The sequence below is a fragment of the Danio rerio genome, chromosome 13, assembly GCF_052040795.2.
Source record: "Danio rerio strain M-AB ecotype USA chromosome 13, GRCz13ab, whole genome shotgun sequence".
NCBI classification, from domain to species: Eukaryota; Metazoa; Chordata; class Actinopteri; order Cypriniformes; family Danionidae; genus Danio; species Danio rerio.
Window position 1 is genome coordinate 32,405,363 of NC_141033.1, and position 27,138 is coordinate 32,432,500.

Here is a 27,138-nt window from a genome sequence, read left to right on the forward strand (position 1 = left end):
TGCATCCCCGGCTTTCGCACTGCTTCAACCAGCTCCAAAAGTGGTGAGAAAAGCATTGCAAGTTTTTTTTCCATGCGCAACAGTTCTGCTTGCTCTACGCCAATAACGAATGCTATTGCATTGTTCATCTGCAAAGATATTCAGCCTAGTGTCACGGAGAACGAAAGTTTTAAACACCTCCTCCTGTTAATTTTTATTTAATAATAATAATAATAATATTAATAATAATAATGATCAAATAATGGGTGTCACGGTGGCACAGTGGGTAGTTTGACCACCTCACAGCAAGAAGATTGCTGGTTTGTTATATTTTTATTAGCCTGTTGTTTACAGTGACAGTGATGTTTCAAAGCAGCATAACACTGCTAGTTCACAACCTTAAGTTTTGAATAATCAGTGGCAAAATATATCTTTGTAAAACTTGTTTTCATAGTTGAAAAGTTAAATCACAATTCTTGTTGTGCAATGCTAAATTTATTTATGTTGAAAGAGTGCAAATATATACATATTTTTTTAATATATATTGCACTTATACATTCTGTTTATCTTGAAAATACTTAAATAATATGTGCTATATGTTCTAAAATGGCCCTCTACTGTAAACTGACACTCTGGCTCTGAGAGAAAAGCCAGTTTGTAAAAAAAAGTCTTGGTTTTGCTTGGTTTATAAATAATCAACCTCATTCAATGGCACAGCATCCTCTTTCACATCATCTCATAAACTTGATCTAATTAGTTAGTGCTGAAATATCGCATCGTATCGTGATATGGGTGTGAATCGTATCGTGTTGCATCGCAATATGTCATAAATGTATCGCTAATATATCGGATCGTATTCTTTGTATCGAGATGCGTATCGGATCGGCATTATAGCTTAGATGCCCAACCCTAACTCACAGGGGCCCTCTCACAAAGTTTTACTTAGACATCTCTGATCTGCATCTGTCTGCATATTTCTGTTCATATTAGTTTAAGTGCAGAATAAAATAAATGTGTGGTTCTAACCATATGTGGTGGATGTCTGTGGCTAAAGCCCACCCAGAGTGTGCATTAGTATTCTGTTAGGTAGAGCTGAAGGCTCATGGTTCTATCAGATATTTAGCTGGAGGCTGAATACAGAGCGTTACTCCTCGACTCTCAGCACCCAAAAGCCTCTTCAGCAGCGCTCCTATCTCTGGCCAGCTCAGTGATATATACCGCACACACCACGGATATTGAATTCCATGCACATCTGTACAGAAGAGCTTTTAAGAGGAACCCGGGCTGAGGCTTTTCCTCGATTCTCTCGCAAAGCATTTCCCTCTGACTGCCGCATGTATAGAAAGTCAGCTTAAAAAGCAGATATAGGAAGCTATCAAAATCTGTCTGAAGTGTAAAAAGGTTGTGTTTGAGGGAGGAAGGCTTTAAAACCAGTCATCATAAATACAAAAAAAAACCTGTTGAAATGCCTTATGAGAAGATTAAACACTAAATTTTCACACACACACACACAAAAAAAAGAGTAGTACTTTTTTATGAGCGTTGTATTACAGGTCAGAAACTAACATTTCTTTTAAGGGTCAACATTTGTCCCCTGAAAATAAGTGAAATGTTTTTTTATTATAAAAAATATTTGTCAATTGAATCTTTGTCATCAAATTCATCAATCAATCATATTTTAAACTGTTACCAAAAACAACATACTGTTTCTGAATTAATATTGGTTTTTTTTTTACATTTCACTTCAATCAAAAAAGCAATAATAGCTTTAAAAATAATAGTCTTAAATATGTGCACCAATTTTGTGGCCCATTTTGGTATTTTTACCCTAAACACCCATTAATTTCCAATTAAATGCAGCCAAACTGACACCATTTATACCCTTTTTACATTTCACTTCAATCAGAAAAGCAATTACAGTTTAGTTTAATTGTGCAGAGGCATCTTGAATTGGAATTTGCAGGACATTCTGTTCTTTTTAGTGGAATTTTTGTTGCACGCTCCAGCTATTGTCTAATACAATGCAGCAAAATTAAACTCTTAAGTCCTTTTTAATGTTTCACTTTAATCGTGGCATCCATAATAGTTTATTTTAACTGCTTATTTTAAATCACCCTCCTTATCTTAAATATGTGTGCCAATTTTGTAGCCTATGTTGGTATTTTTGACCCATACATTTATTTTTTTAATAAAATGCAGCCAAACTGACACTATTTATACCTTTTTACATTTCACTTTAATCACTGTTTAGTCCAACCCCAAATTCCAAACAATGTATATGGGCTGAATAAAAATAAATAAATAAATGTATTAATGTTCAACTTAATTTGTATGTTTAAATTTAGCCTATATAAACCACTAGCCGTAAAAGAATTTAGTAAATTCATTCATTCATTTTCTTGTCGGCTTATTCCCTTTATTAATCCGGGGTCGCTTACAGCGGAATCAACCGCCAATCTTAGTAAATCCAATACATTTTTTTTTTCAGAATTGTTTTGAATATTTGTTGATATTTTGGTTCCAAACACCCATTAATTTCCAATAAATTGCAGCCAATCTGACACATGTATACCTTCTTTACATTTCCCTTCAATCGTAACAGGCAGAGGGTTTTTTTTTTTTTTTTTTAACTGTGCGGGAGTATTTTTATCTCCTTATCTTCAATTTGTGAGGAATTTAGGTTCATACTGGTGGTTCAAATTGATGGATGTGGAAAAAGGTTACCTTTGGACCCTTAGTGAGTGTATTACATTTGTATAAACCTCCTGCCTGAGGGCTTCCAAACCACAAGCAAACACAGTACCACGCAGCGAATGCAAAGCAAAATCTGCAGACTATACACACAGAACACATTTACATAATACAGAAACTAGTGAGGTCTTCCCCGGCTCTGTTGTTTCCGAATGTGTGTGTGCATGTGTCATCTTCACAGTGACACACATTGGCGGTGACAGAGGTCAGACGGGCAGGCCTGTTGTTTTGAAAGGGAAAATGCGGCATTGTCCTGCTGGAGTCTCCTCTGGCTGGGAGGCTTGCTCTAATCAGGACTCTCCTCTTTTACAGACGAGTGAGAGGCGGCCTGTGGTCTCCAAAGGGACCTGCCTTCACCCATCCTTTGGGACCCTTCAATGGGCTTTAGAGGCCAAATGAGGTGTAAGTCTATTAAAAGGGGGTTTGTCTGCAGATTTTAAGCCCATTGAGGGTGTTTGCCGTGTCAGTCAGGTGCAGTTAATTCAAAATCCATCGACTTTACCTTCAGAGAAGGACCAAGTGAAAACAATGCACGGATTGAATGAATCAGATCAACTGAATAAGATCAATTAGGTTTCTTGATGGCAATCATAAATGTATAGCCTTGTACTCTGTACAAAAAAAAAAAACACACAATAATGTGTTGGGACAACATCAACGAAATAAATTAACTTACTCGATTTCACAAATTTAAGTGGATTAAACATAAAACATTTAGGCTGTTCAAGAATTGTGTTGTTTCAGCTCATTCCAAATAAGTAGCTTGAACAAACAGCAAGCATCCTTTTTTTTTTTGAGTGTATTTAAATGAGTATAATTAAACAAAATCCAAATGAATGAGCGATTGTAGAATCTGGCCCATATGCCCTGTAAACAGCTGAAGAAATGATAGATTAAAGAGAGCCTGTTTATTCATATGGAGTACCGAGATGAAGAATGGTCTCCAGCAAGCAGTGCATTTTGGAGGACGATGTCGTCACACTATTCATTATATAGGAGTGCCTGTGGGTCATCATGCTTTATCTAAATCAGGTTCTAGCCCATTTTCCCCCAATACCGGCAGGCAAGAGCCATGTGTTCTCTGATTAACCTACTTCAGGTGGAGTCTTCAAGACCTGCCCTTCCAATGAGATCTCCTTGAGAATATAGAGCTAGTGATCATTCTGGGTCATGTGATAGAACGGCAGTGGTGGTCGAAACACACAAATCAAGCATCTGAGTAAAACTAAAGACCCTCTAATAAAATATGACTCCAGTAAAACCATTAAGCACTCCTTTTCAGCATTACTTGAGTAGAAAGTACTTGATTTATAATATATTTCAATACGGAAAGTACTTACTGATAGATGTTTATGTATTTTGCAAGATAACTGTTACACTTATTTTAATTTTAATATCGATTAATAAGAAAATTGTTAATTTTATCAAAATTTGTCTCACTTCTAAATATATTGATTATTAATAAGTAGGGCTGCACAATATATCGTTTCGCTCTGATATCGCAATGTGCACATCCACAATATTCACATCCCAAGCAATCCAATGTGGAGTCTGAACTATAGCTGATCAGAAGCAACAGACTTGCATTTAGGGACAAGAATTTTTGTCTTGTTTCTAGCCCAAATATCTACGTTTCAAACTGAAAACAAGATTATTTTACTTGCCACTGACAGATAATTGTTTGTTTCAAGGAAAAACTTAAAAAGAAAAGTTAAAAACAAAACAATATTTTTACTTGATCTAAGATTTTTTAGATATTCAGACTAGAAATGAGACAAAACAAAGTAAGAAAAGCTATTTCTGTACCTAAATTCCATTAGACTCCATAGAAAACCATCAAATAGTGCTATTCAAATTATCTTATAAAACTTTATCCCATGTCGCAATATTTGTTGCAAAAAACATATCGCAATAAGATTTTTTTTCAATATTGTGCAGCCCGGATGAAACGTAAGCAAAGCAAAAACAACAAAATATATTATACAGCCTAGTTTATAACATAACTGAATACACACCAGCTTGTGTTAATGTGAGCTGACAAATATAAACATATAAAACATTAAGGGCAAAGTTTCAAAAGTTTCAACATTTTAAAAAACATTATACAACAGCAGTAAGAAATACATTTTTAGCATTTTATATTTTTAAATCAAACCTAAACTATTCAGACAGCATTACACAAATAAGGACATATCTACATTCAAGCTTTTATTTTTTTTATAGAGCAGATTTACTACAAACTGACAGTCATATTAATAATAATTTATAATTACACCATTAAACTCAGGGAAAAAATTAAGAAAGAAAAAAACTGGATACTCGCTTTGACCAGAATATTTGTAGCAGTAAGTTATTAACTGAAGGCTCGGTCCAAATCATTTGAATCAGTGAATCATTAACTTACTCTGAGCAGATCTTTAGAATCACTGAGTCGTTACCTGCAGACTAGCTCTGATCATATGAATGAGTGACTCATTTGTTGACTGCTGAACAGATGCAATTCACTAAAGAAGATTCTATTTAACTTAATTAGAATGTCTTGGAGCGGGTGATTATTTCATAAATTTAAAATAACGTTAAATTCAGCTACGTTCATTCATGGAAACATGAGTGGAAAGTAAATATTTTGACTTGTAATGTAGTAAAATTTATAGTAAAATAAAAATAAATTGTTGGTATAGAAAAATAAGTATTGAACACCATTTTTCTCAGAAATATATTTCTAAAGCTGCCGTTGACTTTTTTCATTTTTACCGGATGATAGCAACAAAAGAAATCCATATATGCAAAAAAAAATAAAAAAAATTTTAAAAAATGTAAAAAAATTTGCAATTAGTTTACAAATTCAGTAATGTGTAATAAAATAAAATGACATACAGAAAAATTGTTGAACACATGAAGAAAGGGAGCTATAGAAATGCAGTGAAAGCCCAGACAGCACCTGAAATCTCTTAGATTTTCAGCAACCCTCTGTCCTTCCTCATTGTAAATTAATATTCATTGCTTCAGTCCAGCATCTACATTATCAGGATGATGGTGGACATTTTAGCAAGACAATAATCCAAAGCAAAGCCAAGGAAACTCTAAAATGCTTTTAGAGAAAAGAAATCAAGCTGTAGGAGGGTCAAGCCAATCACCTGACTTGAATCCAACACAAAATAAAGATCAGATTTGATAGACGAGACCCAAATAACCATCAAGATTTTTACACTCTGTTGAAGAAAAACTCACCCCTGTGCAATTAATGTGGCTTCATTCTCCATATGAAAGGTGTCTTTCTAGCTGCCATTATTAAAGAAAAGCTGTATATATAAAATGTTAAATACATTTCAGTAGTTCAGTACTTTCTCCTTGTGTCATTCCATTGCTATTATACTCATTTTTCAGATTTGTTTGTTTTGTTTTAATTTGATGTTTGTATTGTTTGTATTTCTTTTACCAAAATCTGGTTCAATTCCATGTTAACAGCTCCTTTAGAAATTCTATTCCCAGGAAAAAAACATGACTTGTTCAATACTTATTTTTTTACCGCTGTATTTAAGTGCACAAGTGCAGCAAAAACTCTTAGTTACTGTCCACTATTGCATAACAGCAAAAACAATCTGACACCTCAGTTCATTAAATCCCAAAGACGTGCAGAAAAGCTTGTGTTTTGATATGCGGTGACTTCAGACAGATGCATTTCACCAAATGTAAGCCGAATCTAAAGATCTCTATGGCAAACAAGCTGGCTTAGTGGGATTAAATTTCCATTTTCCTTTAATTAAGAGTCCACACAGTGTGCTGATAGTTGATGTCAGTGTTCTCATGGTTAATGCCTTACACTGGGACAGATGTTCTAGCCTTGCAGCGATGATAAACAACACAGCCACGCCACTGTTTTTGTCGCGAGGCATTGAAATGCACCATAAAGCGTTGACGTGCCCCCATCCAAAGTAGACTTAAAAAACGGGTTACGTGACAAGAGGCAGCAATCTAATTCAGCCCGGGATGGACTGTCAGGGCTAATTACACGTGATTGTGAAAGTGTGCCTCAGAGCCGAAAAATTTAATTTGCTATTGATTTGCTACTTAAATGCCTCACGTCCATTCTTATCATTATTACATGGAAGCCACAATGCCAATATGCAGAGACCCAACACATCAAAGTACAAGTCCAGGCTCAAGGTGCTTTCTTTAGGAAAAGGGGGAAAAAAAGCATGAAACATTAGATTAATTCCTCTGTATCAACGTGGCCCTGGAATGCAAGACCCCCGTCTGTCAGTCATTCGTGTGTGGGACAAGAAAACAAGCTGATTAATATTCATGTAAACTAATTTGACTACATACGCTCATGTTTCTGAGGGACCCCTACAAACACGCCGTGTCCCTTTGAACACAGCATTTGTACAAAAAAGAACAATGTGCTGATAGTCCGATACAAGAGAGGCAAAGATTATAAAGACAAGAAAAAGAATATTAAGCACTTTTTATGGTTGATATTAATAAATAATGAAACCAAAACATTTTATTATTAAAAATAATATTTCACAATCGTACGGTTTTTACTTTTTATTAAATAAATGCAGGCTTGACAAGTAAGAAGCAAATGGTCAGATTTTGATTGAAGATTACCTAACCAACTTTTTACAGTAGATTACAGGTGCTGTATGCAAGTTCTTTACTCTTCTAAAGCATTAAGATACCATAATGTGTTTGCAGTAGAGCTGCAAGATTCTGGCTAAAATGAGAATCACTATTTTTTGCTTAAAATAAAGATCACGACTTTCTCACGATTCTGTAGATGTACAATAAAGGTTAATATGACTCCGCAATTATTATTGTTTTTTCTCAAACATATGGTAAAACAACAATAATAAAATTATGTGTAGGTCTACTGGTTTCTATAAATAATTATATGCTACTTATAATAATTCTGATGTTGAATTATGTTTGAGATATAGGCCTATGCTTGCAATCTGTCATTGACAACATTTTATACCATTTAATTCAATGGTAAAAACAACATTATACAGGCTAGAGTAGTTATACTGACACTATAAACATTTATTTTCATGCACAACTGTTTGTTCGCTATGAAAGAAAAAACATCAAATGCTTGTCGCAATCATAACTCTAAAATGCGATATGATTATTTAAAGATGTGCTCGCTTTCGGTTTCATTTTCACTGCTAAGTGCTGTTCATACTTCGCGCGCGGCTCTCAAACGATCACTCTGTGCCACAAACTGAATATTATTTACAACTTTATTAGCTGTTACTCACAGCATATGCAGGTTCTGTTCACTAAAGTAGACGCGTGCACGTCTATCTTTAAGTAGGGCACACGCCCTCATAGTCAGCAGCTCAGGTCACGTGTGATTTCCCGGCCGCGAATACAGGATTACATGAAGACAAAAATGACAACATTTGGAGGTGTCCATGTTGCTGAGTAATGTATGTGAAACAATGAAAAGACTCGTGCAGCCACCTTTGCTTCTCTCCGGAACTTAAAAATATGACTGTCAAAATCGTATAAATGCTGAATTAAGATCGTCTAGGGCACAGGTGTCAAACTCAGTTCCAAAAGGGCCGCAGCTCTGCACAGTTTAGTTCCAACCATAATTAAACACACCTGATCAAACTAATTGAGTCTTTCAGGCTTGTTTGAAACCTACAGGTAAGTGTGTTGGAGCAGGGTTGGAACTAAACTGTGCAGGGCTTCGGCCCTCCAGGAATTAAGTTTGACACCCCTGGTCTAGGGGCTCGAATCGAGATCACAATCTTTTTTCGATTAATTGTGCAGCTCTAGTTTGCAGATATTTAAAAAAAACATGCCAAGTGAACATTCTTGTTTATCTGAAAAACAATGCTAAAGTCAGATATTTCAGCCTTATTTCACGAGAAAACGTAAGTATTTTACGTTTTGCCAGTTTAGTGGCTAATTCGTATGAATTCGTACGAGTTCAGTCGTACGAAATTGTACGATTTTTAAAAGGAGGCGTGGCACCTAACCCCACCCCTAAAACCAACCATCAATGTGGGATGAGCAAATCCTACTAAATTGTACGAATTAGATTGTACGATTTCATACGAATTAGCCACTAAACAAAAAAAGTTACGAATTGCCGTGAGATTGTGTTGGATATTTTGCTTTGAAAATGGAGGTTCTGTGCCAGAATACTGTCCTTGTTTTGGTTCTTTTAACCCGCCCAATGCCACTTTAGCCAATTATATTTCGGCACCCCGAGTTGCCTTGATGAAAAACAGCTTATTTCATTCATTCATTCATTCATTCATTCACTCATTCATTTATTCATTCATTTATTCAGTGAGGCTCTCAAAGCATGAGCTCATGACCTCCGGTGGACAGTAGCAGACTCCAAAAGGAGACGCAGATTCAGAGTTCCACATGAGGTTATTAATTGGCAAAAGCATAAATATTACGAGCAAATATTACAAGGTGAGCAGGTTACATCATAACCCCATGTCCCACGTTATGTGATAAGATACTCAGTGATAAGCAATTTGGCTGTTTGCACCAGAAGAAACACATTCAAAAGCAAAGAATATGCACTCACTCACAAAATGGTAAGGTTTATAATGTAATTAATATATATTAAACCTCTTTACCATTATTAAATGTACATGCTGAATCACTACTTGTTGGTTTTGAGTCACAGTTCTAAAGTTAAATTTTAAATGGTTGGTTTTATTTTTAAGATCTGAGCTGGACTATCTTGCTGCTTTTAGTAGTGTCAATAAATGTCATGCAAAATGGCATTCAAACTCACATTGTTAGTATTTAAACTGAACTTAAACACTAAAAAACTGAACTACACTGTTCCAGTTACTATGACCATTTATGGGAAGCTGCTTTGACACAATCTACATTGTAAAAGCGCTATACAAATAAAGCTGAATTGAATTGAAAAATTAAATCACATGAGGTTTAGCTGAGGTGATCATTGTCAGTTTTCTTTTGTTCAGCTACAAGAAATAGAAGCTGTTTCTAATATATCAATTAAAGGTGTTGGTTAGAACAAAAACTTATTTTAATATGGAGAATATTTCTTCTATCGCATGCTGTTGCTTTTATTTAGAACACAATTTAAATCAGCCTTTAGGCTCGATCGTCAAACTCAATCTGGCAACCTGCACTTCCGTTTGTTTTGATCCAGGAATGAAATACCCAGTTCAACCACTGGGTGTCAAACTTAGACTGCACCTTTAACTTGCACAGATTAAGGCTCAATCCTAATTCTATTTATTTTTGGTATTTATCTTCAGGAAATCACTGAAGGCAATGATATAATGTAATCATAGCAATATAATGTGGCAATAAGATCATTTACACGGTGGCCATATTCATCAATGTAAACACAAGAAAACAACATTAACATTATGCCAGACACTGCAAAACGGTCATTCTCTGCCACTAGACTTTCCTGACAGGGTATTCGAGCGTCATCGAGTGTCAGAATGTAGTGGGACTGCTATTTAAGAATTATTATCAGAGATAATAGATAGCGAAATATAATTTTATTTTTGCGTTTTACTAAAAAGGTATAATTGTAAAACATGAATGCGGTTATAAATATATAAAAACATATGCTTGTTTGTTGTAACAATTTGTAAATAATGACAAAAAAATACTATTTGTGCGGTAAGGAGGAGAATTGGGATTGGGTCTAAATCACCTAAAGAATAGCAATGTGCGCTAACAAAGCAAACATTCAAAATTTGGACTTTTCATGGACTATAAAACGATCCATGTTCACACGATCCATGAATACGACTGAAACACTGTATCTGTTTCTTCAGCAGGATGTGTTTCCTAAAATGTTGGCCAACTGTAATTCCAAGGTTTGTCATCAACATTGTTCAGCAGTTTAATGTTTATCAAATCCATTCTTCAAACAAACAAACATTTACTCTTCCACCTGCATGACATCACTACACGATAAAAATGCTGGGTTAGCTCAATCCAAATTGTATTAAATATGGACAAACCCAAATGTTAGGTAAAAATTGGCCCTATAAATTAGGAAACCCAGCATTATTTAGGATGCAATGACATTTCTCACCAACATGGTAAATACACCACATTTCGGAAAACGGCTGTAATTAGCTTGTTAGTTTCTTTATAAAATCCACATAATCTCATAAATAAAGATACACAAGTTGTCACTGAGGTGGTACCTTTTCAAAAGGTCCATATTAATACCTCAAGGGTGCATATTAGCACCTTAAAAGTACAAAAGTGTTCCTCTTAAAATGTTTAGGTGCTAAGATATACTTTTGAGGTACCAATATGTACCCTTTAAGTACAAACATGTACCTTCTGAAAAGGTACCACCCCAGTGACAGCTCGCGTACCTTTATTTTTGAGAGTGTATGATAGTTAGCAAGCAAATTCAACCCTGCTCAACACAGCAGCACTGGCTGAACCAATTAGGTGACTTTGAGGTCAAGGAAAGAAAACCATCTAAACATCACCTACAGTATATACTATATATTTGTAGGTAACTATTCATTCATTCATTTTCGGCTTAGTCCCTTTATTAATCCGGGGTCACAGCGGAATGAACCGCCAACTTATCCAGCAAGTTTTTACTTTGACTGCAATGTAATAGTGCGCACCTTTCAAAAAGATGCTTTAAAACAGTAACTATTGTGAAAATCACTATACAAATAAGCTTGAACTGAATAAAAATCTTCTTTTTTTTTTTAAACCATATTCTGTTTGATGAAGCTTGGTGAACAGTTGCAGCTATCAATAGACATTTCATCAACACCTTTAACTTATTTAAGGTTAAACTTGTAAACTACAACAAATGCTAACTATTGTCAACCATGATTTGATGGACAAGCAAAAGTGCTGGCTGGTGAACATTTAGAGTAGATGAGAAGTGTTTATTGAGCAGCACCGGAGGGGACACAAGCTGAGGATGTGTTTTAGAGAGAAGATGAGGCAGTGGGTGACGCTTGGGTGGCTGTGAATTAGAATTAGTGGCATACATTGACTGCTATAGGAGTGCTGGAATGATGCTCTACCTGTTACTGAGCTTTAAAGATTTCCCTTCAGTAAGTCTACTCATCACTGCAGAAAACATTCCTTAAAGGGACAGTGCATTGTGTAACTATTGTATAACAAAACTAAAAGGTTTAAGTTTCATAATTTTAGTTTTAACTAACTCTTGTTCCAAACCTTTAAGGCTTGCTGTAAAATGGAAATTCATTAACCATGTAAAACATTATTTGTAAGAACATTATTAATAGACATTTTTACTAATAAAACTTCCACTGTATGAAAATAAAATTTTAATTTAAAGTGTTAAATAACTTTAAGTAAAGTACAATTTTGTGTTTTTACAGTAGTTGTTTGTTTAGCTTTTAATTTAGCTAAATTAAAAGGCACCTATGATGAAAATCTTTTGGAAACTGTTTGGACAGAACTGTGTGTTGGTATAGTGTGTCCACAGTCATATTGGAGTGGTATAAACACAATAAGTCTTTTTTTATTTCCTAACATTAAAACAGGATCTAAATCTCTTCTATTTTGAGGCCCAACGCAATGTGACGTAGGAGTGCGGTTTTCCTGCCCACCGAATTGATTGACAGCCACGTATTAACATGTCTTCATTGTAACTCGTATAATCATATCAAGACAGGACGTCCACAAAGCAACCGAGATCAAAAGATCTGTTTAGCTCGCTGTGATCATTAATCATCATCAAATGTGATCAAGAATGTGTTTTACAAGTTTAAAATGTTTTTAAAAAGTGCATGTTTGTAATAAAGACAGTAAAATTGCTGTAACTCATCACCACAGCGGCATGTCGGTACAATAATTAAAGAAGACAATTTAATCCCGGTTTGTGGACATTAAATCAGGTTTATTTTGTATAATAACATAACAGATATCCATACTGCAGTGCATGTCAACTTGTATCTTGTCACATTTGCTGTCCAAAAACTGTGCAAAGCTAAATGCGTTCGCTGTGTGTGTGTGTGTGTGTGTGTGTGTGTGTATGTAAACTTTGTAACGACATTGTGTGTGACTCTTCGTCGCAGAAAGGCTTGAATTAATTCCACAACAAATACATCAAATAATCATTGGTAACATTATTACTGTAGCATTTCTCACAAAAGTTACATGAGATTTGCTTTATGTCTTTCACTGTGCTGTTTATCTGACATAACCTGAGAATAAGATTGGGGCACACTCTGACAGGTACGTGGGAACTGTGGGAAAGGAAAACTAGCAATAAAGGCACAGGCAACAAAAGCAGCTACATTGTGTTCAGAGCAGAAAATTCCAATATTCTGAAATGTGTAATAAATAATCTGATGAGTGTTTTGAGCTAAAACTTTACAGACACATTCTGGAGAAACAAAAGACTTATCTTAAATCTTGACAAAGGGGTAAAATAGTTGCCCTTTAAATGTTAAACTAGACTAGTTGTCATTTAAATTGGATGAAAAACTTTCATCACATCATGGAGCCAAAATGTGTATTAAACAATGCCTGTTCTTGTCTTAGAACAACGTTTATGAACTTTTTTGATCCCCTACAAATGCTGACTAGAGTAAATAAAACAGACCATTTTATTTATACCCGACATGAAAGAAGAAAGAAGTATAAGTTATAATATAGGCATGTGCTAAATTTTTGGCTATTGGATTTCAGGCAAAAGAGAAAAATAGCTGTGCTGAACAATCCCAACTAGATTCACTGTACCTCCAGCCGCAGCCACTGCATGGTCTTTAACACCGCACACGGAAAGCAATGCACTATGAAATCCATTAATTTCAATGGCTTGTCCTATGCTAGGGTGGTTTGTTGTAGGGCACTGTTAAATAGCTTGCATGTACTGCATGGTCAAAAATTTAATATAGCTCAATATTCCCCTTTTTGTACATTCTGCTCCTCTACCCGTATACTTATCTAGCCATTTATTGCACATATTGCATTGTACTAGCACTGGTAAAATGACAACTTAAATCATCAATAAAATCTGGTTGTTTGATTGACGCTTTTTTATCAGTATCATTTAAGTTGCGTTACATTTTAAAAAGTCTTACTAAATAATAAATGACTATTACAAAGTCATTTCAGTTTCCGTTTTCAGGATTTTCATTTCGGAACATCCCTATTATTATATAAAATATCTTCTTATTTAGTCTGTAAACTAAGAGTGATTAATAACAATTTCTTTGATTAATGATTTAACATATGACTTCCTTTGGATTGACAGCCCTGGTAAAATCTATAGAAGGTGCAGAAACCATTAATGATCAATTGCCAAACGAGTATATTAACTACACCACATAAACTGAGTGGGACGGCATCTTTTTGATTTCACTACCAAACACTGAACTCTTTTGTTTGCATGCATGTCTGTCTTTGCCCCCTGGAGACTGTGGCTGCGAGTGTAAAACCACTTCAGTCTGTGTAGTTGGACTGAGGTCACCAGACCAACATTGACCTTTGCAGTCCTATTTCAGTGATGGGCATTTGTCACTCTGTGGAGGCCGATGTGTGGTAATAGATTATTGACCATCGCACAAGTCTCATCTCACCGTGCGGCCAGAGCCCTGCTGTTTTCTTTATCACCAGAACGGAAGCCTGCAGCCATGAAGAGAAGCACCTAATCCACATTTTACACTTCAAATGCCAAATTACACACATAATGCAGAGTAGAAAACTGAGCAGAAACACCGACAGCATGTTTGGTTATCGGGTAGTGCTTCTTCTAGCATCACTGGATACGTTTATTTGCTATTTTAGAGAAAAAAACGAAGTCATATTCTGGCTTTTTTGATGTTAACAGTCATGCAGTATCGGAAGTTACACAGAAACAGAAATCAATTTCAAATTTTTGATTACATTCTCTAAATAAAGCTGAAAAATGTTAGCAATTATGTTTTAGGAAATTAAATTAGAATCATAATTCATTCATTAATTTTTCTTCAGTTTAGTCCATTTATTTATCAGGGGTGACCACAGCCGAATGAACCACCAACTTGTCCAGCATATGTTTTACACAGTGGATGCCCTTCCAGCTGTAACCCAGCACTGAAAGCATCCAGACACTCTTGCATTCACACACATACACTACGGCCAAGTCTCTACTGATGTACTGTTTCTTTATAATGCTAAAATATTATTACACTTATACTATTAAATACTATTAAAATAAATTACTTGTTTTACTACAATCAGTTATTACTAAATAAATTTTCTAATGTACTATAATTGTTGAGCATTTCTGTAGCGGTCACATTTATTTATTTTTGTTTGTAGTTTATTAATAAACAGAGAAGTGTTTCATAACACCAGATTTAAATGAGCTTTAAACACCACACTCAGTCAGTAGTTTAGTTTTATTGTATTGTAAATAGTTTCTGGTGTTAATATAACCATCAGGTACTACTAAATAAATTTTCTAATGTACTATAGTTATTGACCTGTTATATCTTTATATTTATTGAGTAGTTTATTTAGTGTTTCATTAACTTATATATTTTTTTCCTATGTAAGAGAATATGTATACATTCATTCATTTGTTGTTGAACGATGGCCATGTCATCATGTTTTTGATGAATAAATGTTAAGAAATATTGTAATTCTTCAGTGTATTTTTTTAACTCCTATGTTCTGAAAACCATTCAGCAGATTTTGAAAAATGTTTAGCACAGAAACGGCAGGAATTTTCTGCAGATTACATATGGCCTTACCTATGACGCATGTCTTTAAACTGTGGGGGAAACCGGAGCACCCGGAGAAAACCCACGCCAACACGGAGAGAACATAAAACTGCACAAAGAAACATCAACTGATCCTAAAATTAGGATTTAGCTTAAAAATAGAACATATGATTTATAGTTTCATTTTCCCACCTAATTGTGCATCCACAGTGTGCTCTCTTACTAGGAAATACATATCAGTTACTATTACAACATCAATCTTTATTTGGCAGAAATATAGATAGATACAAAATTACTACCTACTGAGAAAAATCCTTCAATTATTACAAATGTCATTATAGCTACAGCTTCAGCTCCAAATATTAGCCTTTATTTAAATGACAACAAACCATACCTGTCAACCCTCCCGTTTTTCCTGGGATTCTCCCATATTTTATATCCATAGCTCCATAGTGATAAACAGACGATGTTTACCAAACACGCGATTTGAAGAGGAGTGAAAGCTCGGGGTTTAGGTGAGTGTTTAAACAGACATATAAACATAATTAATAATGATAATATCTAAAGATGTCGATCGAGGTGGGTTTTTATTTTTCAAACACAACTAATTTCATCCCAAATGAACATAAAAAGTTAGGAAAGCAATCAACTGTTTGCATTATAACGTTAGATCTGTGCATTTTTAAAGTGACACCTCTGTTATTTAATGTAATCAACCAGAAAAAAATCTAAATAAATAAGAGATTCATTTGTTGCTCTTTAATCAGAATGTGTAAGTCATACAGTGAAGAAATGGCTAAGGAGATTTGATAACTTGATTCGATTTCATTATAACAGCTATTAATTTAAATAAGCTAAACTCTTTGCTAATTTATTTGCTGCTAATGTTTACAATATATTTTTTCTTTTGTAAATAATAATAATAAAACATATTACTGACATTTTAACTGTTTATTTACAATGAAAGCTCCAAATGAGCAATCCCTTATTATGGAGGGCATATCCCATATTTTCATATCTCAATGTTGACAGGTATGCAACAAACATAAACCTCTGTAATAAAATTATAAATGCTTACTTATAACAGAAAGTAAAGTGCTGTTTTTACAGATTCATTACAAATAATCAAAGTCATTTCAATACAAAGTCATTACAAATAATCTTACAGATGTAAATTGAACAGAATTGCATAATCACCTATTTTACTGATAGGTTAGATACCAATCAAATTTTTTCACTTTATTAACTCTATTAACATGCTCACAACATTAAATTGAGCTGTTGAAATCAATAGGCTGTTGATTTGGTATTTCAAAAATAGTATTCATTATAAAACTGTAACAGTGCTAGAAGAACAAAAACTTCAAAGTGATTACTAAAAACAGCAATTCTCAGCGCAAATCGCTTCTTAGATTATATATGTAAATAAATACAACAAACAGGAGAAAAAAATAAACTTCCAATGTAAAAGTGAAGAACAGAGCAACAAAACAGCGGTGTGATTCGCTCTATGTTGTGTATTTGGTTTTTGGCGCAGTCTGGAATTTTGATTATATGATAATTCATCTCTGAGCTCCAATTTACCCCCTGCTGCTCGCTTCTATGTTGGACCATTTTGCGAACGGTCTCCCAGAATGCTAAATGAGCGACTCGTTAAAAAAAGCCTGTCTTCCAGCTAAACCACATATTTATGGACATATTTGTTAGCTTTTTGTCAACGTTAAACCTTTGGGCTAATGAGTGTCCATATGCGGGATTTTCTGCTCAGACAAAAGTTCAACTCAACTCTGTGTTTGTTGGAGATCATTCACAATTTTTAAGTGAAATGGTTCAAGCGATTGCACCAACGGCTTTGACTCTGGCCTCGGCCCTCAAGAAGTGATCTCCTGCATTGTAATGGATTTGACGCGGGACCCGAGGTCTGCAATATGTCCCTCTCTAGAACACTGTATAATAACTACCCGCTGTTCTGAGTCTCCGGCCCTGTCTGTCAAACAATCTGGGGACATTTAGTGTTATTTCACCACTGCTTATTTAGCCACAGGAAGCCTATTAATGTCAGCAGGCTCCATCCTTTCTGAAAGCGATCAGAAAGAGAACTAGTGTCCCATTGTTTTAATATACGTGCATCTGCGGCCATTAAACAATGACAGGGTGATAACTTTTGGTGAAACTCAGATAAAGGCTCCAAAGGTGCATTTGCAATGCAAAAACGCAATGACATCTAAATCGCCACCTACGGATGTATTTCTGGCACTTTCCCAAGCATTCCATACCCTTTAAGTGAACCGCATCCTTGTCTATAGCACGCAGGTAATGGTAGATTATACTCTATTGGATGAAACAATCTGTTGGCACAGAACAAAACACTTTGACTGGTTGTGGCGGCGGTGCCAACAGAAAACATCATAGAATATTAACCCTTTTTGTTGTCTGGCATCAGTAGCAGATGGTGCCGCACATTGGAGCGAAATAACAGCTGTCAATTTCAAGGTACTGCCTCTAGTGGAGCAATTTTTTCCCCTTTTTTGTTGCCTCATAGGGAGCTGGAGATGATTTCTTAAAAACATAATAACCAAAAACGATGCACTTCTTCACCCTGAAGAATTCCCTACCTTGAAAAAGCTCACATGTATCGGTTTATACGCACACACGAACACAATAGATGGACCGGAGGTGGTGCACTATAGGGAGAAGCCAGTAGTGGCTGCCCTACTTGTCTCGAGTTCCCTCGAGTCGCTGACTCTTTTTAAATTAAAACTGAATCCTCCAAATAAATTCCTCATTGTGGCTCCTCAAAGCACAGGAAAGTTGCATTTCACCCAAGTGGCGGCTTGGGAATTGTCCTCCTAACCCACTCCCGCTCTTCTGATTTACATGAGAAAGGCAAAGGGGCTCGGAGAACTGGCCCCAGAGCTGAACCGCTCCTCATTTATTCATTTCTTTACCAACATCACTCGCTTTCCATCAGGGGCTACTGAGGAAATCATAGTAGCAATTTAGATTTGGTTTAACATACTCCCGGGGAAGGAGGACAGGGAATTGCCTCTGTGTAGCGTGTCTCCATCCCTTCGCACAGCGCAGATGGTATCAGTAGAAAAAGGCGAGAGATCAGCCTCAGGTAAACAGAGAGAAAACTGCATTTTCGCAGCTTCAGAGCTAGATTTAACTCCTTAAAGTACCTTGATATCCCCATAACGACTTTAAAACCGAGTGACAATGTAGTTAGGCACATTGGCTGAAAGCCGATCATACACGCTACGTGGCTCAATTGCACACCTGGTTTGAGAGCGCTTCGATACACCGTAGTCAATTCTAATACAAGCTCCTGAAGCAGATATTCAATTGCAATGGCAAAGTTTCATGATCAAATGGAATGCATCAATTCGGCGCTTGAAGGAAATCAATTTGGAATTGACCTCAGCTCTCTCATCATCCAGGGTGACATTCCCTCTTTATATGCCTGTCTGCTTTTGCACTCATCAGCACAGCTCAGTACTGGAGTCAGGCTGGTTTCAGGATCATGAAGAATCAGTCTGTGTTATGCAATGGCTCTCTTATAAGACTTAGTAAGCTGCCTTGCTCTCGTTCCTACATAGGGCTTTAAGACAGCAATTCAGAAGACTGAACTTACCATTTATTTAAATCAGTGTTCTTTTGTCAAAGATATTGAGGCAAAAAATTTTTCATTTTTCCTGGGTTAAGACAAGATGAATTCAGGAAAACATGGATATCATTAGATGGTGACTTCATCAGCGTGCAATACATTTACAAAGACAAGACTAATATGTATTCAAAAATAAAATTACCAACATTGTTTTTGTTATAGGCGACATGGTGGCTCAGTGGTATGCACTGTCACCTTGAAGCAAGAAGGTCACAGATTTGAGCCCCGGCTAGGCCATGTTTCTCTGTCGAGTTTGCATGTTCTCTCTGTGTTCACTTGGGTTTCCTCCGGGTGCTCCTGTTTCCCCCACAGTCCAAAGACATGCGCTATAGGTAATATATAGTGTTTCCCAGTGCTGTGTTGCAGCTGGAAGGGAATCCGCCGTGTAAAACATATGCTGGATAAGTTGGCGGTTCATTCCACTGTGGCGACCCGTGATTAATAAAGGCACTAAGCCGAAGGAAAATGAATGAATGAATGTTTTTGTTATAATCAATAAGATTCCTGCATTGTGCTGAACGTTCGTTAGATGAGCTGATCAGAAGCTTGAGACAATAACCTTTGTTGTGTTTATTTTTGTTGACAAAATAAACACTGAATCCAGTAGAGTTGTACAGTCGCAAGTTAAGAGACAAATAAAAAAAAAATTGTGTTCATTAAGGGAATTTTGCCAACAAAAAGTCCACTATCTATTGATCTTTGTTGATTTTCCTGTATCATTAATGGTGGTGAATGCTGAACACTGTCAACCATGCACAGTAAAGTAGTGTACCCTACCTATGTCCTTTAAAATCCATTATTCTAAGCAACTTTCCTTTCAGTCAACTTCCTTGTTCAGTCCATTACTAAACAAAGTCCTTCCTTTTTTTATCAGACAAAAGTGTGACCACTAGGAGAATTATTTATGTTATCCTGAAATGAGGCAATGTGAACGTTATACTGTTCATCTGCATTATCTCTCTATCACAAGCAAATCAGTCAACGATAAAAAAAAAATCACAAATGATTAAATGGAGTGTTGTATAGATGTGAAGCTTCCCTACCCTACCCTAAACCAAACCATAATGTCATCAAGCATATTTGCTAATAGGATTTTTAGCTCTTTAAATCGAGTGCTATTCATCCATTAGTTTCTTTCTTTTGTTAAATGCTATTTTTTGCAAATATTAGAGGCCAAACACTTGATTTTTTTTGTTTCTAATTTAGTTGGGGTTTTTTAATTAGCTTTGCTATACTATGGAATTTAAAATATCTTGATCTGTGTTCAACAGAAAAAAAAAGAAATTCAAACTGGTTGGGTTTTTTTTTTTTCTTTTCATCTTGCACTGATTTCTGGGTTTGCCTTAAAAATTTGAAGTCATTTGACAAAGTAATTGAAAGGACAATTTCATTATGTCTGGGGTTTATGTTAAACACATGACACTTTAAATGGCACCTATTTTGCCCCTTTTTCAAGATTTAATAAAAGTCTTTTGTGTCTCCAGAATGTGTCTGTAAAGTTTCAACTGAAAATACCCATCAAATTATTTGTTTTACCTTTTGGAGAGTTGGAATTTTCTGCTTTGAACACTATGTACTGTAGATGTGCTTGTTATCTGTGCCTTTAATTCTAGTTCTCTTCCCACGTGTCTCTCAGAGTGTGCCTAAATTTCCGCCTCGGCTGCATCAGATAAACAGCACAGTGACAGACATAAAGGAAGCAGATCTCACATAACATTTGTAAGAAATACTACAGTTAGAACTTTCCCAGTGATTACTTGATGTATTTTTAATAGGGTTAATTCAAGCCTTTCTGGGACGATGAGTCACATTACAAAGTTCATGCACATACACAGACACAAACACAGCAGACACACACAGCGCATGCGTTTAACTTTGCACTGTTTTTGCATGGCAAAACAAACCTGATTTTAACATCCACAAACCGGGACTGAAGCGCCTTCTTTTATAATTGTCCTGACATGCGCCTGTGGTGATAAAGATGGTAAAATCACTGTAATTCACATGAACTGTTTCAAAAACAATTTTAACTTGTAAAACTCTTTCTTAATAGCATTTGATGATGATTGATGATCACAGAGAGCTGAACAGATCTTTTAATCGCAGTTGCTTTGCGCACGTCCAGTCTTGTTGATATGGTTATATGCGCTACTACAGAGACATGTTTATATGCGGTTGTCAATCAATTCTGGGGGAGGATACTGCACTCCTACATCACTTTGTCTTGGGCCACAAAATGGAAGGGATTTGAATCCTATTTTAAAGTAAGGAAATTTTATTTTCTGATGTATTGTCTTTATATCACTCCTGAATGACTGTGGACACACTTTACCTACACACAGTTCCGTCCAAACAGCTTACAAAAGATGATTTTCATCATATGTGCCCTTTAAAATGCTGTCTAGATAGGCACCTCACTAGTGTTTGTAACAGAAAATATGATACTAAAAAGACGTTTCCCAAAAACTGAATGCATTATTAATGTGGTTTGAAAACCATCCAGTATTAACTTACTAAACTATTAAGGATCTTGACCAGAGAGTACACAAATAAAATATTATATACATACATTATCATAAGCTGACCAGGGTATAAATACTCCCTATGCTGAGGAGGGCTTCAGGCAACAAATATTTATTTGCTGCATAACAATGAAAAAACATCTCTCGCTCTCTCTCTCTCTCTCTCTCTCTCTCTCTCTCTCGTACTTGGATGCACAGTACAGCTTAAAAGAAAAAGCATTTCATTTACATAAAAAAGGTTTTCATTTTCATAATTAGCATACTTTACTGTTCAGCTCCTCAATACATCCTCCTTAGCTCCCCCTGTTATTTATCTTAAATGGTATCCTCCCCCAGAAAGATTAATTGAAGCTGGGATAAAACAAAATGGCTCCCAGGGGGTGGACGACTGTTTGTTATTCATGTTGGTCTGAAAACGGCAACAGTAAATCCTCTAAGTTGTTGTTAAGCGGGGGTATTACCATATGTGTGCCATTTCCACAGAGTGACAGCCCCCTTGGATCAACTGGGGACTATTGATCCTACAGCACTCCATTTCAAGTTAATTGTGCTTGAAATGAGGTGCGCACTCTCGAGCATACCTTTGTTTGAAAGGTGGTTATTTATTTTTATTCGGCCGGATGTTGATATCTTGGAAACAGGAAATATTCGTTTCTCCCTTTTTTTTCTTCCTACTTCAGTCTGTCAATACCTGAAATGTATCTGATATTTTTCTATTCTACAGCATGTCCGTAATAACTTTATAGCTACAGTCACCCTCTATAGCTCTAGAAACATGGCCCTGTAATGCCTTAAAGTCAAAGACATTGTCTATAAACTATCATTGCCCATGTATAAATTAAAGGAGCTTCTCGTATAATTCAGAAACTATTATTATTAGCGACACTAGTGGTCATCAAGTGAACTGCAACTAGCAACAAAGCACACATACTGTAACTTACAGTACAAGAGACTGAACAACAATTTTTGTTCTTTGATTAGAAATGAATGAACACTGGAAATACCTTTGGAGTGATTATAAACATACAATTGGTACCGGGCCACAGGCCCGTGCAGAGACCTTCAAAGGGGCATGTGCAGGATAATATTTTTTGAAGAGCGTGGGGGGGGGGGGGGGGGGGTATTGGGGGTTGTCGGGGGCACTAGGGCACTTCAGATCACTTTGGAAGGGCACTTTCTATTCAAGACTAAAAAGGGCATGTGCACTGCACAGGTTGAGCCCTATGTGTGCAAGTGCCTGCCGGGCCACATAAGAAATCATAAATTATTTCTGTAGAAAATATTCCCCCCGCGACTTGGTTTCTTCCACTCACCCCCGCCATCTCACGTGAAATAGACTATGCCAAAACCCACCACGGAGCGGGAAGAATGATCGCTAGAATATATAGCGCAGTGGTGGTTGTTGATAGTTTAAAGTTATAAAACAGGTATTATAGAGGCCAAATCAGCAGACTATTTAAGGATTGTGCATATATGTGTGGGTGCATCGCTAAGTAAGTACCTATATGGAGCAAGTATGTATCTATATGGAGTTTCACACAATCATACTCATTAGAGCTGTAACATGCCAATGCATCCATTTTATCCATCTATACGGTTGTAATATTGTTGATATGTTCATCAGTTGAAATGTTTGGCACAGATGTTATGTATTTGATGCATATAAACCTTGATTGAAACATAATCAGACCGCGATAGTGCAACTAGCGCGTGCGCACTGAGTTGTTCATGATTAACCTGGATGCACGAGCCCAGCAGCTGTGTTCAAGTGAAAGCCCCCCTCCCAAGCCCACACCGGTCCGTTGTAAAATTGACAACCGTTGACCGGTCCACGGTGATAAAAAGGTTGGGGACCACTGTTTTAAATAAAATGTAGTTACGATAGTTAGATTATAATTGAGTCTCATACAGGTGAGTGAGCTTGACAAACCACCTGTAGAAAAACTGTATTAACACTCTTCTCTCTTACTGTTATTGTATGTGTTTTAATGTGTTTTTTGATTTTAGGTTGCCTTTAAAATCTGGCAGGGGGCAACAGATGAAAATTAGCCCTTACGACTAACTCTGGCTTATTTACAGTGTTACTGTTGATTAATGTGCATTGTCCCTGTTAAATAAATACATTTCAAATTTCTTATGCACCTGTCACTTTATTTAATCTTCATCTTACAAGAATTCAATAATGAAAACGATGTTTACTATAAATGTACCACAATGATGTTGCACTGCTTGCTTCAACTTTAAATAACTCTTGCACAATATTAAACCTTAAATACCTGTTTTGCACAATATTCACCTTTAATACCTCTCTTGCACAAAACCCTGCACAACATTGTACAGTCTCATGTAAAAGTACATGTATAGCCTGTCTTATGTGTATAGTTAAGCATCTAATAGTATTTGTTACTTAATCATAGTTTTTTCCTTTTTAATAGCTCCTATGTCCAGTGTTGTGTTTGTATTTATGATTAATTTATGTAGCACCGTTGTCCTGCAAGACACATTCTGTTCCTCTCTATGTCCATACGTGTAGCGGAATGACAATAAAGCTCGACTTGACTTATAAAGAATATTTGACACTATATATTCTATAAATCTGTCATATTCATTTTCATTGACATTATGTTAATGTCAAACCCTTTTGATTTTCTTGACAAAAATGTCCTAAGTACATCACATAAAAACTTGTCTACTTGTCTTTCAAACCAGGAATTTGGTAAATGTACACTTTTTAAGTTTTGTTGCAAGATGTTCATACATTGACAATGAAAATGGAATTAATACATTAAGAATCAAACATTAAGTTCATATAGACTTTTTATTGACCTTTATAGTTATCATATAGATTGATTTACAAACTTTTTTCATCAAGTACCACCCCAGAAAAGAATTGTCTCTTTTATACCACCATAATGAGCAGTATTGAAATACAGTAGCGTATTAGGCCTGATGAAGCAGCTAAAGCTCTACTAATTCCTATTATTTAAAAAAATATATATTATTGTCAGCCACTTTAAACATTATAAATAGTTTGAACATTAACACTGTACTGTGTTTATATGCAAAAAATCAAACAAATAATGTTAAAATGTTTCAATTAAAATATGCTTTTAAAAATGAAAGGTTACTGTTCTTAATAAGTCAAAAAAAAAAAAAACTTCTGTACTTAAATGTAATCTATTAACGTAAAGCCAACTAATCAACACCTAGAAATGTTGCCTGGACCTTCGAAATATAGGTTACATGTCATCATATTCATATATGAATACATGAAAAAGAAGACATTATATATTTATATTATATATATATATATATATATATATATATATATATATATATATATATATATATATATATATATATATATTTATTTATTTTATTTTTTTTATTTATTTATTTTTTTTATTTGTAGCATGTACATTTGACTCATTTAATTCATCCGCATACCACTAGAAGGACGCCCGCGTACCATTAGTGGTACATGTACCACAGTTTGAGAATCACTGCTATAGACTAACTGTGTGAACATTTTTGTGCATTCAGACAATTTTTGAAAATGTGCTTTTTCTACAAAGTAAAAAAATAAAAGAAAGCTATTGTGCATCTCATTTAATCATTCATTCATATTCTTTTAGCTCTATTTCAGAGGTCGACACAACAGAATGAACCGCCAACTATTGCGACATATAGAGCCAGTCAATTTAGTTGATTCAATTTACTTATAGCGCTTTTATTTGGACTGTGGGGGAAACCAGAGCACCTGGAGGAAACCCACGCAAACATAAGAACATACAAACTTCACACAGAAATCCCAACTGTTACACCTGGGACTTGAACTAGCGACCTTCTTGCTGTGAGTCAACAATGCTAACCACTGAGCTAACGTGCCACCCTTATGGCAATCAAAAAAACTAAACAAAAAAATATTAAAGTTTCACCTCCTTAACTGATCTACACCTGCTTTACATCATCAACTGCTTTAACCCTCAAACGTCAGTTGCTGTTAAAAAAGCATTTGATTCCAAAATCAAAACAAATTAGAAGCCTTTGAAAGCAAATCAGCATTAATTGTTTACATTTCCAAAAGATGAGGATGTGAACGTTTGGTGCGTAAATATAATTTTACAGGGATACAATTTTAGTCTTTTCCTTAGTTTTGTTGTGTCATTTTTCAGACAACTGCTTCACAAATATTGGTGAGATCAAAGCGGGTCATTGAAAACTGCTAAAACATTTTGCATTGTTATTCAGTCCAGTTTGCTGCAAGCATGAAGAATTTTTGGTGTATATGTTTTCTATTGAGCGCACAAAATATATTTTAAATTATTTTTAGGATGTACAAGCAGATCACAGATGTAGGTGTTTGATATTTCTGTAAATCAGACATTTCCTAAAATTTTAGGACTCAAAGAAAGGGGAAAATTCTTTACATTTTCAAACTAATTGTGGGATTAACTGAGATATTTAAAAAAAAAAAAAAAATATATATATATATATATATATATATATATATATATATATATATATATATATATATATATATATATATATTTTTTTTTTTTTTTTTTTTTTTTTTTTATCAAATCAAATAGTTTTGACCTCTGATGTAAACCTATTCCTCGTAAACAACCTGAGGAGTTTATTAATCATTTACTTAAAAGAAATGATTCAACCAGGCATTTAGCTTATGAATGTATACTCCTAGAATCAGTTTATTAAAGTTAATAAAAGTCTTCCCCTACTTTGGGATGCAGATAAACCACAATAAATCTTTTTTCCAAGCCATAAGGAACAAATAAATTGCACATAAACCAGGAAACTCACTAAGAGGAAGATAATGTGCAGCCATTTATTCTAACGTTCCTGGGGATTTTCCTCCTCCACCCGAGTTAAACTTTAATTTCTGATCAGAGTATAATGTGTCTCAGCTCAAACCCCATGCAGGTGGGTCTGGGACACCACCCAGAGACTGAAAGTCAACGCTCTATATACGCTGTATAATCTCCGTCATCATTAAGACCAAAGCCGATTAACGTATGCGCCGCATGTGAGGCTGCGTACCTTTGACTCCTAACAAGGCGTACAGTAACAGGATGCAAAGAAGTAAGGCAAAGTACACTCTCATTAGTTAAAAAAAAGAGGGAGAGAGGAGAAAAAAAACAGGATAAGCTCAGTTACAGAGCAAACAGTGGCACTTGCTTGGATTAGAGTCCTAAGTGGCTGGCGTTTCCTAATCCCCACTGAGAGATGGTGGTGAATAGAAGGGAAATGAGAGTGGATCTACCAAAGAGAAATGACAGAATATGAGTCGCTCGAACATGATGATCAGGGTTAGTTCCTCTGGCTTCCTGAGCCCCAAAACACACTTCATTTTTCTCAGCAATTACAGTTGCTCTTCGGGTTTGGCTGAAGTTACGAGGGTTCATATTTGTAACAATATTAGCTCTAAACAAATAAAGGGGGAAGTAACAGGCTATATTAAATAGACAAGCGTATTGAGGTAGGATTTAATTTGCATGCTAGATTA

The 27,138-nt window shown here is 35.5% G+C and overlaps 1 protein-coding gene across 5 annotated transcripts in view; it reads right to left on the reverse strand.

Annotated features, from left to right (window-relative positions):
* The window catches only part of LOC147834227 (uncharacterized), a 193,889-nt gene that overhangs the window by 119,867 nt on the left and 46,884 nt on the right, over positions 1 to 27,138 (reverse strand). The window lies entirely within an intron of this gene.